Raw genomic sequence first — 10526 nt, 5'->3', positions numbered from 1 at the left:
TTTAGATTTTGGGATTTTTTTTGTTGCCATTGTTGTTGTTATTGTTTGTTGTTGGGGTATTTTTTGCTTACATGTTTGAGGAGAAGGGAAGCAGCCCAGTTAGAAGCTGAGGGTGCACTTGCACTGTCTGTGTCATGGATGGAAATATTGAAGAGCACTGGTCTTGAGCCAGAGCCCTGAGAGGCACCACTTGCCACCAGTGTCCACCTGGACACAGAGCCCTTGACCACAGCTCTCTGGCTGTGTCCATCCAGCCAATTCCTTATCCACTGAATGGTCCACCCTTCAAATCCAGTCTGGAGATCCAGGATGTCATGTGGGACTGTCCCCCATTGTACTGTGGGACAATATGTCAGGTTGGAAGGGACCCACAAGGATCATTGAGTCCAACCCCTGGCCCTGCACAGGACACAGCAACAATCCCACCCTGTGCATCCCTGAGAGCATTGTCCAAACACTCGTTGAACTGAGAAAGGCTTGGTGCTGTGATCATTCCCTGGGGAGCCTGGTCAGTGCCCCACCAGTCTACGGGGAAGGAACTTCATTCACCAGGGACTTCGCCTGACTGCCATGCCTCTTCAAATGTGATGGAGAGGGACTTGGATCCAGTATCAGCCAGCTCCCTGGGACCCTGGGATGCATGTCATCAGGCCCGTGGATTTGTGCCTGTCCAGTTTCATCAGAGGGTCCTGAGCCTGCTCTGTGTTTACAGTGGAAGATCACTGATGATATCAGAGCAGGGTCAGCTCCAGCAGGTTGTGCAGAGCCTCATCCCGTTGGGTTTGAATATTTCCAAAGGATATCTCAAAAGCATTCTGACTTTTGGGGGGAAAAGGTATAAACTTTAACTCTGAAACAAAACTATATCAGATCACCTGATCTACTTATGCAGTGAAGCCCTATCTTTTAAATTTACATTCAGCACAAGATCATAGTGGGCAAAATAGTTTTGATATCTGACAGAAGACTACTGAGTGAGTGTAGTTTGTTAACTGACTAGGTAGGGTGACAATCAAGGACAGGAAAAATAAATCATAACTTCATCCTAGACTCAGAGAGGATGGCAGGAGGGAGGGATATTGAGGCGAGCACCATTGTTTTCTCCCTGGATACCACCTGGGAAGAGTGAGCTGACCCTGATGCTTCTCCTCACTGGCAGCTCTCTCCAGGGTTGTAGTTACACAACATGTCACAAGGAGAAGAAAAACAAAGTCTTTTTATATCTCCTCACCCATCTGTACTTCCTCTTTCTAAACCAGTACTGCAAACAAAATTATCAGAAGCATCGTGTTGGCAGTATTTTTAGTAAACAGCGAGAGACTCATGTGAACTTGTTCCTCCTTGTCCTTGTCCCCTGTACAGACAACAGACTGGGGAGTTTTCAGGGCAGAATCTTTTGAGGTTCTTCTATTTCTGCCTTCCAAGCAAAAGAGCTGGACTGTACCAGCAGGCCTAGAGCAGACTGGAGAGGCAAGTGCTCTTCAGTTTTGAAGAATAATTCCCCCCTTGAATGGTAATGCCAGGTTAGGATTCCTGGAGTTCCAGGGATTGCCTTGCTGTTGGATCATGAATGGCTCTGTACACAATAGCTGGCAAAGGAAGATGATGGAAATCCACAGGGGAATACAGGAAAAGAAAATAGAAAGTATGTTTATTAATTAGGAATGTTCCCAAGGGTTTCCAAATTGTCCTAAAATAGGCACACACATTCCTAAGGACAGTGCAAATGTGGGTGGCAAGATCCTCCTGCTACTGTTTGGGGACAAATGGGGAGGGAGGTGGAAAATAAATTGGAAAAGGTATTTTCATTTGGTTCCCTGGCTTGGCTGAAGCAAGGCCACCACTACTGACGTTTAACCTGCAGTGTTCCAAGAGCATTTCTGCCAAGAGTTGTGTCCTAGGACTGGTTTGCACTTTGCCACTGGTCTGACCCTCAGCCACACAGAAGAGAAGAGTTGGCTGGGCCAGTTCCTGCTTAGTGCTTCAGGAATACAGACTGCACTGCTCCCTGTAGCCTCTTTCCTCTATTTCAGAAAATCCCTTTTTTTCACACTTTGAGCTGTCATTTCCACAGCACCTCTGGTTTTATAATGGCATCTGCACACCCAGCCATAGCATTCCTGATGTCGAAGGTGGCTGCTTGCCCCCACTCCACCTTTGTGATGGAAAATCTTATCTTGGTGATCTTAATTTTCCTCCTAGTCTTTTCCTCCCTGTTCCTCACAGTTTGGATTGACACCTACTACCTGGGACAACTTCTGTGGGGCTCTGCTCCTTCCTTAATGCCAAAACACTTGCTTTATGTAAAGAAATGAAGCCTTGGGCTGGAGGAATTTATTCAGAGAGGTTAAGGAGAACATTGGCTTGCAGCTCCTTCCAATCTACTGTTCTCCATCCATCTCCCTTTGAAGTCAAAATTTCTTGATTTTAATATGAGTCAGGCTGCTTCGTAAAAAGCCCCATTATTTCCTCTCCCTTTTGCTCACAGATTTTAAGGTGCATCTCCCTGTATTTCACCAGAGAAATTCCATGTGTCTGCATGGAACCTGTTGGTTTTATTTTGCAGAGGTAGTAGGTGTTCATAAATAATGAACATAGTCTAGGCTAAGCTAATTTACTGTTGTTTGCTCTAATTTTTGTCTTTCGTGTTCCCTTGTTGAATTGTTTTGAATGAAGCAAAACAAACGAAAAAATAATTACTGAGCATTTCCCCACATTTCCCAAGCTTCCTTTTTGAGTCATTGTTTGTGTGCCCTCCCTGGGAACTCAGTTCTGGACTCGTCAGCTTTCTTGCAGACATGGTCTGAAATATTTTGAAATCTGCATAATTTGATCTACACACTTTTCTACCCTGGCCTTGCATTTGGTATCATCATGACTTTAAAAAGGTGCTGTTGCTTTTTGCCACTGCCTTTTTTTTTTTTTTTCACTCTGCAGTCTATCAATAAACTGATTTTCCAAGCTTACATTTCCCCGCCAAATCACTTTAATGACTTCATGAGTACAGGGGGAGGTATTGATGGGGGTGATATAATTTAATACAGATTTGTGTTCTGTTTGGCTTTTATCAGCATCACTCTGAAACAATACAGATGAAATATCTTACAATATATGGGTTTTCTTTCATTTGTCATGTTTTACATTGAAAGAAAAATGGATCCTGTACCAAGTAACTCATGTGCACTGTAAAAATTAACGGAGTAGTCACTCTACACACAAATAAAGCATGTGCCTGTGACACAAATTAAAACCACCCCCAAACACTACATGTCCTATCTCAGCATCTCTTTTTGGCATGCCTAGACATGAAAAGTCTTTTAAAACTTATTGGATTTGCCATGTGTCTGGTAATTCTGGTTTCTCTATACAAGCCTGGCTATCTGCATGTGGCCAGAGATATCCCCCAGCCACAACACTCCAGAGAAGGGGAAGGAAAAACAGCCCCATCTTTCCAGTGGAGGCACTGGTCCTGGGGCTGTGCATGTGCTTAAGGATACTGCAGCAGCTGAGTGGTGCTGAGCAAGGGTTTTGGGACCCTACTGGGAGATGCTCAGTCTGATTTTTGTGGATTTTCCATTTGACTTAAAGAGACAACAAGAGGTGCACACTGCAAGAAAAATTACTTGTGTGTAACAAGAGTCATTTAAGTAAACTGGTGACTCTGGTAGGCTGAGTAATGGCATAAAGGTGGAAATGTAAGGTTTGTAGCCATGGCCATTTGTTTCTGAGAGGTTTTGTCAGAGAGAGAAGTCCAGGAGCAGGCAGCTGCCTTGACAGGCTTGGCCAGGAGTGGCTCACTCTGGCTGGGCTGTGAGGAGCAGGAGGGTGTGTGAAGTGTGAGGTGAGGGGGAGTGTGAACCCGAGGTTGTCTGTGTTTGATAGTTATCCCCACTGCAATCCTGGGCTGGGCATGCTGCCTCCTTGCCTCTGGCTTGGTGCTGGATGAAAGGCAGCCCTTGAGGCTGCAGCTCTCTCTGTGCTCTGCTGCCAGAAGGAGAGGGAGCTGTGCAGGAGCACTGGGCTCTCCACAGCAGCGTGTGAGCAGCTCAGTGGGAACGGGCAGCACAGATACATTATTAGTGTCACTGAGCATAAACACAGAGTGATGCATATGGGAAAAAGCCTCCCATGGAAAACAATGAGCTAAGTGCTCACCACTGTCTCGGAGGAACAGTCGTGGGCTGTAACACAGGAACAGGGGTCAGCAGGGGCCAAAGACCTCGACTCATTTTACAAATGAAATCTTGTCAGAAATCAGAAATGTTCCCCCTGCCCCCGTACAAATCTGTGGTATGCCCACATCCACGAGCAGTTCTGCTCTTCTCAGCTTGGAAAAGGCATGTGGAAATGGAAAACAGTCAAGGGTGACAAATGTGGTCCAAAGTATGAGATGGCTTGCCATTACGCAAGCATTAATTGAGCTTGTTCTTTGAACCTTCCCTAATTTTACAGCCTGGAGAGGATTGACTATGATAAATGCCAATAAATTAATGAATGTCTTGGAGGGGGTGATTGGCCACTGTGTCTTGCTGGACAAAGCAAAGAGCTGTCAAGGGGACAGGCCAGAATAAACAAGGGTGAGCAGTTTTTTCCATCAGGTGTATTATCCCAGTTCCCAAAGGTTTCCAGTGGAATTCCCTCTGATAATCACCCTAATTTATCTGAGGTGCCATTTTATTTTATTTTATTTTATTTTATTTTATTTTATTTTATTTTATTTTATTTTATTTTATTTTATTTTATTTTATTTTATTTTATTTTATTTTATTTTTAACCACAACAAAACCAACAAAAAAGCAACAACATAGAGTAAAATATGGCATGGAAGGTGATCTCTCAGGTCCAAGTGGCTCGTCTTACCTTAGAAAAGTTTTCTGCTATTAGATTTATAGTCAACAAACATATTTGGTCAATTTGCATGAGTTCAGACCCAAATGAGTTCAGACTCATCCTTTCCAAATGAGGGCTTTTCATCTACATATCCTGGCATATTCTATTGGAAAGGAGAATTTATTGGCCCTGTAGAAACTGCCTAGTTCCCTCAGAGAATCTTTCTGATGCTCCTTGTTCAGATGCCCCAACTCCTAAAGTGGAGATGGAAAAGGTGCAGTAGTTAAGCCTTCCTGAGGTGGGATGTCCAAAAAATTGCTGCAGCTGTTCTACAATGACACCAATGGCTGTCCTAGCTCCTGCCCACTATCAACAATTCTCATTTGTTTTTTTCAGCTTTCTGAAGGCAGTGTTAAGCCCTTCTAACACAATAATTCTGCTTTGCTACAGTGGAAAGCTGGGCATATGCACAATTGTTTTTCTTGAACAGTATTAAAGGCTCTTATCCTGGGCACAAGTGTGGATCCACTCTACAGCCTTGTCACAAATCAGGAGCAGAAATTGTCTTTTCTTCCTTTGCAGGAAATCTAACCTGTGTGAAAGTGCTGAACACTTACAAGCAGGGAAAGCCTGTGAGCTTGGTCCAACACCCTTAACCCCTGGCAAAGCTTTCATTTTGTAACGTGACTTGGAAGATAAATTACTCTAACAGGAGGTATGAAGGAAATTAAAACAGGGGTGTTAATCTGGGGTGGGTGTGACTCTTTTGAAATGGATGAAACTGCCCTTCCTTTCACTGAGTCCGGATTTGCTGCCTTTCCCCTCCCCATACCTGTGGAGGAGCAGGTGTCCCACTCAGCTCAGGTGGGAGCCTGGGTGTGTGTCCTCAGCCCTCAGTCCTGCCCTTACCCCTTCTTTTTACCAAATCAAAAACAAGCCCAGAGGAATTTTAACCTGCTGGTTTTGTTCTGTTAACAAATACCAACCACAAACCTGTTTTTCTTGCTTCCTTGATGGAGAGGGAATGACAGAATATGGAGAGAGAACTGATGTTTGTGCTTGTGGAGGTCAGGAAGGCTGAAAGGGTTAAACAGGCCTGGGCTTGAGAGCACTGGAGAAAAAGAGCATGACAGCAAAAATTATTAAAAATAAAGCCAAAACATGAAAACCAAAGACAGACTTGGTCAAAAGCTTTTTATGGGAAGAGTCATATACACATATGGGATAAATTACAAAGAAAGGGCATGGAAAAATCCCCCATCATAAATGTATATTTAAAAGCAAAAGAGCAAGGGGGGAGAAGAAGAGACATGGGATGTTGCTAAAGAAACATGATGAGAAAAACAGTGGAGGAGCCAGCAGGAAATGGCAGTGGAAGAGCTGCCAGCACAGGACTGGTGGGGCCAGTCCTGCTCTGGTTCGTCCAAGGCCCTTGTAGCACCTTTCCTGCTTGACTTAATATGGATATACATGGAAAAGAGAAGTAAAACACCTGATCCCTCCTTGGGGGAACTCCTGTGGAGTGCGCGGCAGGGGGGAGAAGTAAGAGGAAGGGAGCAAAGTACTCATTGCAAAACACTCCCCTTGGCTGCCACCCAAGCATTCCTATGGGAACCCAAGGTGCTTTTGGCATGCGTGGTGCTAAAACAAACCTTATCTATGCCACAGAAAATTACATCTGCACTGATTATCTGCACACGCTGATGAGAGCAGCTGCACCCTTGACTGCTCTGGTTCCTACCTGCTCTCCTCCCCAGGTTTATCCCTGCTTCCAGCCAGGTCTCATCGTGGCTGCAGCAACGCTGCTGAACTTAGCTCGTCGTTGTCTACACTTGCAGCTAATTCACATTCAGCCCCGGTTCAGCCGCTCCTGTTGCTGACACCTGTTGTCAGCAGTCGGTAATTTCTTTTTTTAGGACAAGCCTACATTGCCCTGGAGCTCAGAAAGGGCCTTAAATTAGACTTAATTCTATTCAGATGTAGTTAGCAGTATTTAATTAGCACAGTCCCAAAGCAAAAGTCAGTCTATTCCTTGGATCACTGGAGTATATTCTGGATACTTTCCATACTGCTGCAGGAGTCTGACTTTTTTTTTTTAATTTATTTTTTTATTTTCTATCTTAAGCCCAAGAAATGTGCTGGGGCTTTTCAAGCACTTCCAGAGTAGGGGCCACATCTTAACAGACAGATTCCTTTGCAGATGGCTTCCTGCTCGTTTGCAATTGCAAAACTCCACTGAGGCAATTACCATGATTGCAGACATGGGAATGTGACATTAGGAAAGCATTTAATGTATTCTCAGCATCTGTTACAGGGCTGCTGCAAATGGAAAGCTCGGGGAGATGCCAGCACTACGGGCAAGACTCGTTTAAATCGGGCTGATAGAAGCTCACATCCAATCTGAGCTCAATGTGCAGATACCTTCTGAAGCCCACAAGGAGACACAGGCACATCCAGAGGGTGATTCACCTATCTCAGCTGGTGTACCACAGAAGAGGGATGACTTGTCTTCTCATGGTGCTCCGTCCTGTGGGAAAATGAGTCGTTCAGATGAGGAATCCCATTTTCCACAGCTACAACGAGGTGACTTGGACCCTCTGCTCTGTGATCGCTGGGATTTCCATGGACCGACCTCTGCAAACTGCCCCAGAAAAGATGAGCCAACGCTGCTTCACCTCCATGGACTTGAAAGCTGACAAACTAGGAGATCTGCTTGCCAGAAGAGTTCAGTTTCCCAGAAAGTGATGCAGTACAGCTTTGCTGGGGAGGCCCTGACGAAGGAGAGGAATGATGAGGAGGACTCCATCTTATCAGAAGGCTAATTAATTACTTTATTATACTATTTTATTCTATATTATATCACACTATATTGCATTACAACTAAACTGAATCTGCCAAGCACTCAACTCTGCACACAACTACACTCATCTTATGACTGCCAACCATCAGTCCCAACATACACACACACATTGGCCCTGATAGGCCAAGGAAAGAAAACACCATCACTTTGGGTTAACAGTTTCCATATTGCATTCTACTTTAGCACAAACACAGGCACAGCAAATGATAAGAATTGTCCTCCATTCTCTGAGGTTCAGAGAATGTGAATCTCAGAAATATTCTTGGGAAGAATTGTGCCTTGCTTTTCTCTGTGAAGAGAAATGTGGCTACAATGCAGGAGCTGGCAAGAAGATACTCTATAGGAATAAGGAGAAAGGGGGATGTATCAGCAATAATGGAGGCAAATCCCAGCCTCAAGATTAAAAGTCTGAGTTGTGTTATCCACAACTGGAACTATTTCTTTTAACTTTGCTGCTTTTCCATCTATTTTCTCCCTTATTTCTATGAAGGTGCCTACACCACATGGCTAGAACGTCATGCTACTTGGATCCATTTTTAAATGGATGTTCAGAGAAGACTATTGAACTGCTCATCTTAGAGCCTGTTAGCTCTCCTCTAGTGAAATATTTTCATTTTGCATGACATAAATAAATATCAGAACAAAACCAAAAGAAATAGAGAGAATTAAAAACATATATATTCATTTTAAAAAGACCTGTGTTTCAGCCCTGAACTTGACACAACCCCAAAAGACAAGCAGGAATCCCCAGGCTGGATGACCTGGGAGAGTTGTTGGTTGGGGTGCAGGTGGGATCTGAAATGGGAGCTGCTGGATGAGCTCTGTGCTGTGGGGGAGGACACAGTCATGATTTGAAGGGATTGATTCCTCGTTTCTGGAAAGGAAGAGTTTGAGCATCTTCATGGCTGCAGATCTTGAGAGGAAAGGCTGCTGAAATGGTGCAGACTCACTCAACTCAGATGGGTCTCCCACACAGGCTGGGTTCCACAGCTTAAAGAGATCTCACTTCCCTCATCCCCTCCTCCTGTGGGTTTTGGGCTTGTGCAGAGCTGAGTGTTCCTTGCTGTTCCATGGCTGGTTACTAGAGCAGGTCTTGAGAGCAGCAGGTCTCAGGCCAGAGCTTCCCACCTCAGCCTTTCCTACTGCTCACCTACTTGGATCCTTGCTCAAAGTGCTGCTTCAGCTCCACTCACATCGTGGGGGCACTGGGATCCAGTGACCTCACAGCTTGTGAAAATGTGTCATTTCCTCTGGGGGATCTCCCTCTCATGTTGCATGGAAATACCGGCTGGTAGGACCAGCTGAGGACTGGGAATTCCCTCCAAGGCTGAGCACCTGGGGCCAAGATTCAGTGCCTACCATGTACTGACCTGGGGGTCCTGCCAACACCGCTGTGGTGGGGCTGTGCTGTGAACCAGACCTGGGAGCCACATTGAATATTAACCAAAGCCCCACTCTTTATTACTAATTTAACTTGAGGCACCTCCCAGGCCTAGCTAAAACCATGACCAAGAGGAGCATCCACCAAACTGAGGGAGAAGGTGAAGCCAGGGTGAAAATGCGCAGCTGGAAATGGCGATGGCAGGAAAAAAAGTTACTTTGAAGGAGTTTTGTTTTGGTGGGCTTTTTACAAGAGTCTAGGCCTAGATTTTAAGAAGTTAGCCTGAAGCTTGGACTAATGTGATTAATTTCAAAGACACTGCTTCTTTGGATTGAAAGTATCTTTGAGTGCTCAAAGTACTAAAAGTACTTTTGAGCCTTGGAGTATCTTAATCTGTCTGGCAGAGGGAATCCCATCCCCTACAAACACTCTATGGGGCACTGCCACAGAAATCATCCAGCTCACCCCTTCTCCAAGCCTCACTCCCTCTGCTAGCACAAACATTAGCTCTGTGCTGACACAGGTTGGGGAAGTAGTCCTGTGGTTACTACTGAGTTTAGCATCTTCTTTGCTTCCTCAGAAAAGGCCACTTTTTGACCTCCCTTTTTGTCAGCGGTAAAAGTGCAACAGTTTGTAGCACGGCTGCAAAATCATCTGGATTATTTCCCTTGCACAACCCTCTTATTTTTGTTAATTTCTTTTCTTACATTTCAGTTTAATTTTTTTTTCAGTTTAATTTTTTTTAAAGCTGATGTAAGAATAAGTGGCAAAGGACGGAAACCTCTCGAATTTGCCTTGTGATGTTGTAGCTGTGGACGGGATGCTGCAGTAAAGTGTAATATTTAATCCTGGCCTTCTGGGGCCAGGAGCTCAGCTAGGGGATGCTTTTGGCACTGAAGCCCATCCCTTGGTGTGTGCCCATCTGCAGGACACACCACGCTGCCCACTCCTCCTCCTCCAGGATTTTGGGGAGCTCTGTCAGGCCGTGGGGCACACGGGCTTGCGACAACTCGCTTATGCAACACAGGCTGTATCTGCTTGCTGCTGCCAGATTGTGGAAATCTGCAAATAATTGCAAAGTCTGCCAGTTTAATTGGATTGTGGTGTGTTTGCACAGATGGGTGAAGTCTTCCAGGCCAGTATTTTCCAGAGTGACTTAGCAGTCTCTCGACTTTGAGGTACTCAGTATGAGAGAACATAGAAGCAATGGGTTTCTGGAGATTTTTTAAAGAGAAGCACCCCCAAACTGAAGTAATCCAAACCATCAGTCACCCAGAAATCCCTTGCCATAGAGACCTTGAGATGGGGGATCTTTCACAGTAGCTTGATGTAAGCCAAACTAGATTCATAAAAATAATACAGGACATCTTAACACATCATTTCTTCAGCAGAAAAATCCAGTGTGAATGTGTATGTGTGCAGGCATTTTTATGGGAAGTATGATGAATAAATGAA

Source organism: Passer domesticus, chromosome 5 (assembly GCF_036417665.1).
Source record: "Passer domesticus isolate bPasDom1 chromosome 5, bPasDom1.hap1, whole genome shotgun sequence".
Classification (NCBI taxonomy): Eukaryota; Metazoa; Chordata; class Aves; order Passeriformes; family Passeridae; genus Passer; species Passer domesticus.
Note: the sequence above shows the minus strand (reverse complement) of the source record.